A 6,596-nucleotide genomic window follows, 5' to 3' on the forward strand; every position below is an offset into this window, starting at 1 on the left:
ATTGTGCAAAACCGTGTGACTTCTGTTTGTGTACAAGTCTGTGGAATCTATTTGGGCACGAGTCTACGTAATATATTTGTGCGCAAATCTATGGAATCTGTTTATGCGCTAGTCTACGGCATCTGTTTGTGCACGGGTCTACGGAAAATGTTTGTGCAAATTGGTCTGTTATATTTTTGAGCATATAGGGGTATGGAATGATTCTGAACAGGTCCAAGGCATGTTTTTGTGCACAGGTCCATGGAATATTTTTGTACACAGGTCTATGTCACATGTTTATACAAAAGCCAATAGAATATTTTGTGCATAGGTCAATGGAATCTTTTTCTGCACAGTTTAATGAAATATTTTTGTGCGTAGGTCTAGGGAATATTTCTGTGCAAATGGTTATGGAATAGTTTTGTGCTATGGGTATGAAATCTTTATGTACACAGGTCTAAGGAATCTTTATGTGCACAAGCCTATATAATGTTTTGTGCACAGTTCCATGAATTATTTTATGCACATCTCCATGAGATCTTTTGTGCACAGGTCTATGGAAACTTGATGTGCACAATTCTCTAGAAGGTTTTTTGTGCACAGGTCTATGACTTCTGTTTGTGCACAAAACTATGGAATCTGGGTTGAACATGTCTATGTCATCTGTTGTACACAAGCCTGTGACTTCCACTTGTGTACAAGTCTACGGAATTTGTTTGTGCACATGGCTACGGAATCTGTGCACAGATCTCCGGAATCGGTTTGTACACAGGTCTACGGCATCTGTTTTTGCACAAGTTTACGGAATCTGTTTCTTTACAGGTCTACGGCATCTGTTTGTGCACAGGCCTACGGCATATTTTTTGAGCACAGGTCTAGGGAATAGTTTTGTGCAAATGGGTATGGAATCGTTTTGTGCAAATGGGTATGGAATTGTTTTGTGCAAATGGGTATGGAATCTTTTTGTAAACAGGTCTATGGAATCTTTATGTAAACAGGTCTATGGAATCTTTATGTAAACAGGTCTATGGAATCTTTATGTAAACCGGTCTATGGAATCTTTATGTAAACAGGTCTATGACTTCTGTTTGTAAACAAGTCTAAGACTTCTGTTTGTAAACAAGTCTAAGACTTCTGTTTTTCACTAGTCCATGGAATCTGATGTGTACATATCCATGACATCTCTTTTTGCGCAAGTCTATGACATCTGTTTGTGCACAACCCTGTGACTTCCGTTTGTGTACAAGTCTCCGGAATCTGTTTGTGCACATGTCTAGGGTATCTGTTTGTGCACAGGTCTACGGAATATTTTTGTGCTTAGGTCTACGGAATATTTTTGTGCACAGGCCTACTGAATCGGTTTGTGCAGAGGCCTAAGGAATCTGTTTTTGCAAAGGCCACTGCATCTGTTTGTGCGCAGGTCTAAAGAACATTTTTCTGCAAATGGATACGGGATATTTTTGTGCAAATGGATATGCAGTATTTTAGTGCACTGGTGTACGAGATATTCTTGAGCATATTTTCGAGCATATGGGTATGGAATGTTTTTGTGCAGAGGTCCATGGAATCTTTTTGTGTACAGGTATATACCATCTCTTTTTGCACAAGTTTATGACATCTGTTTGCGCGCAAGTCTATGACATCAGTTTGTACGCAAGTCTATGACATCAGTTTGTGCTCAATTCTAAGGGATCTGTTTGTGCACAAGTCTACGGGATCTGTTTGTGCACAAGTCTACGGGCTCTGTTTGTACACAATTATATGACATGTGTTCTCACAAGTCTATGGTATCTGTATGTGTACAGCTCTACGAAATATGTTTGTGCACAGGCAGGGCGACCACAGCAAAGCCTTGTAATAGTTATAGGAAAATAGGAAATTTATAATTGATTTGCAGGAAATTATAGGAAACTAGCTGTTACCCGCGGCATCGCTTGAGTGTAGTAAGAACTTCCATCTAGTATGGGTACATTTTACTGATTCGACTAATATTTTTGTAGCATCCTAGGAGCGAAGGCACTTGGCGTCGCCCATCGGCTCGTCGGGACATTTTTTTATTATTTACACGCAGACATTCTATAAAGAAGGGTTTTTTAATATCTGGCCGCCATTTGAAATGATGGCAACAAATCGATCCCGAAAGACCATTCAGCCCGTCTATAGGTTAAAGGAATCCAGTGTACTAAATATTTGTGAAATCGGTTGAAACGCGCGGACTTTCTTACAAAGAGAAGATTTGCTACATTTCTGGGCGCCATTTATTAAGATGGTAGCGGATTGGAAAAATCTTTCTAAGTACGCGCCTACTACTTACGAGTAACGTTCCTCCAAATTTTCAGCCTTCTGGGCCAAGCGGTTTGGGCTGGGCGATAATTATCAGTCAGTCAGGACTTTGATTTATATCATGAGTGAATCATATACTAGCTCCCTATAAGTTACTCAGCCACACTGGCCACTTTGGTCCCATTGAACCGAATTCCCATTCGACAGAAGGGGGGTTTTTTGGGGTCCCATTCGACCGAACGTAGCCAAAGGTGCGATTTCATTATAGTCCCATTGGACCGAAGTTCTATTGAACTGGAAGAAGACATACTGTGTGGTTTTGCATTAAATATATTTTTAATTTCACAACTTATTGTTGTTAAAATAAATGTGAGTTGAAAATGAATTACTGCACTTATTTTAACTACGTTTTAATTACGGCGAACCTCACCTACCCTAGATTAACCTAACCTAATCTAACCTAACCTAACCTAACCAAACGTAACCTAACCTAACCTAGTTTGGAGGTAAAAAGATTATTTATATGAGTATTAAAAGCCCGCCTCTTACCACGAACAACTTATTAGCAATAATAGAAATATTTTGGAAAAGATGTCAGATAATTAATTGAAGAATATTTTGGAAAAGGTGGCAGCTAATTAATAGGAGAATATTTTGGAATAGGTGGCAGCTAATTAATAGGAAAATCTTTTGGAAAAGGTGGCAGCTAATTAATAGGAGAGTATTTTAGAAAAGGTGGTAGCTAATTAAAAGGAGAATATTTTGGAAAATGTGGCAGCTAATTAGTAGGAGAATGTTTTGGAAAAGGTTGCAGCTAATTAGTAGGAGAATATTTTGGAAAAGGTGGCAGCTAATTAATAGGAGAATGTTTTGGAAAAGGTGGTAGCTAATTAAAAGGAGAATATTTTGGAAAAGGTGGTAGCTAGTTAAAAGGAGAATATTTTGGAAAATGTGGTAGCTAATTAGTAAGAGAATGTTTTGGAAAAGGTTGCAGCTAATTAATAGGAGAATATTTTGAAAAAGATGGCAGCTAATTAATAGGAAAATCTTTTGGAAAAGGTGGCAGCTAATTAATAGGTTAATGTTTTGGAAAAGGTGGTAGCTATTTAAAGGGAGAATATTTAGGAAAAGGTGGTAGCTAATTAAAAGGAGCATATTTTGGAAAAGGTGTCAACGAATTATTGGAACCAAACCAAACCAAACCTAAACTAACCTAACCTAAGCTAACCTAACCTAACCTAACCTAACCTAACCTAACCTATGCTTACCTAACTTAACCTAACCCAACCCAACCCACCCGAAACCAAAATATTAAAATTTTAATTTAAAATTTAAAGACATTGATGGAACTACCATTAAGACTGTACTTCATTTTAAGCACAATTTGTTTATTAATTCTATATATCTCTTGCCTTGAAAGGAATGAAAGTGAGCGTTTTAATTAGTATCACGAAACATTTACTTTTAATATTATTAACATACCTTTCGGAGATTCGAACCAACAACCTATCGCTTCGCAGTCCAACATCGTATCCACTACACCACCGAATCGCTGACGGCTACAGTGTTTCAAGTTATATTCATGTATTTTTAGGGGCATATTCGGACGATTGGGATTTCGGTCCATCGGGAATGTAGCCATTGGGCTGGAAATCTAAAATCATTGCGGGATATTCGGTCGAATGGGATTTCGGTCCATTGGGAATTCGGTTGAAAGGAACGATACCCACTGGCCTAATGTATCCAGCGTTTTCTTCCCGCCAAAAAAGTGTTACCTATATGCGACCTACAGTGAGAGAAAATAACACTTCTCCCGGCGCTTACGTATTTCCGGTAAAAAATCGGAAAAGGAGATCAACCAATGAAACTTTGAACTGAAAGGTAGTTAGTATAAGCCCAAATGATAGAAACTCGTTGATATTACTTGAGGAATTTTGGTGAAAAAAACTAAGATAAGAAATTTTTTCAAATAATTGATGTTTTATAATCACGTCTACAAAAATGAAAATTTGAATATCTGTTACTTCAAACAATTAATTTTCTACACTTATCTCTTACTTTTTCGCGTCTTTGTGTACAAAGACATTTTTTATTAATCCAAAGGAGATCCCAGTATCTCTTGTAGAACAAGAGTTATGAGCCTCCAAAGTTTAGTGCAAAAATCATAAGTAACATAATAAAAATAAGTGAGACGATACCAAAGTTGACGAACATTTTGCTTAATATCTCGGCCCTTGTTTGTCGTAGCTCAATGTTTTTAGTATGGTTAGATGGAGGACAATTTGGACTATAACATTTCCTAAGGACATCCCCGTATCTCTAGTAGGCACAGAGTTATGGGCCTGCAAAATATAGTCTAATGCATTTCCAATGGACGGGTTGTTTGTTTACGTTTAGCTTAATTACTCGGCCCCTGTTTGTCGTAGCTCAAACTTTTTAGTATGGTTAGATGGGGGACAAATTGGACTATAACATACTCAAAGGACATCCCCGTATCTCCAGTAGAAACAGAGTTACGAGCCTGCAAAGTATAGTCTAATGCATTTCCTATGGAGGGGGTTTGTTTCGTTATGTTTTGCTTAAGTACTCGGCCCCTGTTTGTCGTAGCCCAAAGTTTTTAGTATGGTTAGATGGGGGACAATTTGGACTAAAACATACTCAAAGGACATCCCTATCTCCAGTAGAAACAGAGTTACGAGCCTGCAAAATATAGTCTAATGCATTTCCTACGTAGGGGTTGTTTGTTTACGTTTAGCTTAATTACTCGGCCCCTGTTTGTCTTAGCCCAAAGTTTTTAGTATGGTTAGATGGGGGACAATTTGGACTATAACATATCCTAAGGACATCCTCGTATCTCCAGTAGAAACAGAGTTACGAGCCTGCAAAGTATAGTCTAATGCATTTCCTATGGAGGGGGTTTGTTTCGTTACGTTTTGCTTAAGTACTCGGCCCCTGTTTGTCGTAGCCTAAAGTATTTAGTATGGTTAGATGGGGGACAATTTGGACTATAACATATCCTAAGGACATCCCCGTATCTCTAGTAGACACAGAGTTATGGGTCTGCAAATTATAGTCTAATGCATTTCCTATGGACGGTTTGTTTGTTTACGTTTAGCTTAATTACTCGGCCCCTGTTTGTCGTAGCTCAATGTTTTTAGTATGGTTAGATGGGGGACAAATTGGACTACAACATACTAAAAGGACATCCCCGTATCTCCAGTAGAAACAGAGTTACGAGCCTGCAAAGTATATTTTCAAAAATCAAAAGTAACCATCTAACAATAAGTGAGACAAAAAGTAAGTTGACGACGATATTGAGGTAGCCTCAAGTTTAAAGTATCCTTGTATGGGGAGCAAAGAGTACTATAACATATCCAAAGGAGATCCCAGTATCTCTTGTAGAACAAGAGTTATGAGCCTCCAAAGTTTAGTGCAAAAATCATAAGTAACATAATAAAAATAAGTGAGACGATACCAAAGTTGACGAACATTTTGCTTAATATCTCGGCCCTTGTTTGTCGTAGCTCAATGTTTTTAGTATGGTTAGATGGGGGACAAATTGGACTATAACATACTCAAAGGACATCCCTGTATCTCCAGTAGAAACAGAGTTACGAGCCTGCAAAGTATAGTCTAATGCATTTCCTATGGAGGGGGTTTGTTTCGTTATGTTTTGCTTAAGTACTCGGCCCCTGTTTGTCGTAGCCCAAAGTTTTTAGTATGGTTAGATGGGGGACAATTTGGACTAAAACATACTCAAAGGACATCCCCTATCTCCAGTAGAAACAGAGTTACGAGCCTGCAAAATATAGTCTAATGCATTTCCTACGTAGGGGTTGTTTGTTTACGTTTAGCTTAATTACTCGGCCCCTGTTTGTCTTAGCCCAAAGTTTTAGTATGGTTAGATGGGGGACAATTTGGACTATAACATATCCTAAGGACATCCTCGTATCTCCAGTAGAAACAGAGTTACGAGCCTGCAAAGTATAGTCTAATGCATTTCCTATGGAGGGGGTTTGTTTCGTTACGTTTTGCTTAAGTACTCGGCCCCTGTTTGTCGTAGCCTAAAGTATTTAGTATGGTTAGATGGGGGACAATTTGGACTATAACATATCCTAAGGGCATCCCCGTATCTCTAGTAGACACAGAGTTATGGGTCTGCAAATTATAGTCTAATGCATTTCCTATGGACGGTTTGTTTGTTTACGTTTAGCTTAATTACTCGGCCCCTGTTTGTCGTAGCTCAATGTTTTTAGTATGGTTAGATGGGGGACAAATTGGACTACAACATACTAAAAGGACATCCCCGTATCTCCAGTAGAAACAGAGTTACG

This window comes from Phalangium opilio, unplaced genomic scaffold (assembly GCF_054372755.1).
Source record: "Phalangium opilio isolate 3A_F unplaced genomic scaffold, DU_Popi_V2 ptg000019l_1, whole genome shotgun sequence".
Lineage (NCBI taxonomy): Eukaryota > Metazoa > Arthropoda > Arachnida > Opiliones > Phalangiidae > Phalangium > Phalangium opilio.